Source organism: Penaeus monodon, chromosome 30 (genome assembly GCF_015228065.2).
Source record: "Penaeus monodon isolate SGIC_2016 chromosome 30, NSTDA_Pmon_1, whole genome shotgun sequence".
In the NCBI taxonomy this organism is placed as follows: Eukaryota; Metazoa; Arthropoda; class Malacostraca; order Decapoda; family Penaeidae; genus Penaeus; species Penaeus monodon.
Window position 1 is genome coordinate 20,002,912 of NC_051415.1, and position 277 is coordinate 20,003,188.

At 55.2% G+C, this 277-nt stretch overlaps 1 protein-coding gene across 1 annotated transcript in view; it reads right to left on the minus strand.

The window, feature by feature from the left end:
* Positions 1-277, minus strand: part of LOC119592376 (villin-1-like) — a 108,943-nt gene that overhangs the window by 25,675 nt on the left and 82,991 nt on the right. The gene's annotated exons all lie outside the window — the stretch shown is intronic.

Sequence of the window (277 nt, forward strand, 5' to 3'; positions counted from 1 at the left end):
CTGTTCGCTTCCCCTCCTGCCGTTCCATTCAGGTTGAAAGCAATTCCCTTAACTCCCCTCCTCAGACAAGATAAAATCTGCACCTACGCCGCGCCTCGGCTGCGACGCGCCGTGGAACGCTGCTCGTCGCGTTCCTCTCCTACCCCTTTGTCCTCCACTGTAGCAGATAGATTGGGAAGTAAGGTGTGATAGGACGGCGTCTCTCCCTGGTCCTCCCTTTGTTTCTGCCGCTGGGTTCTGTAGGTTGGTCTGTCTGCCTCTATGTCTTTTTCTAACC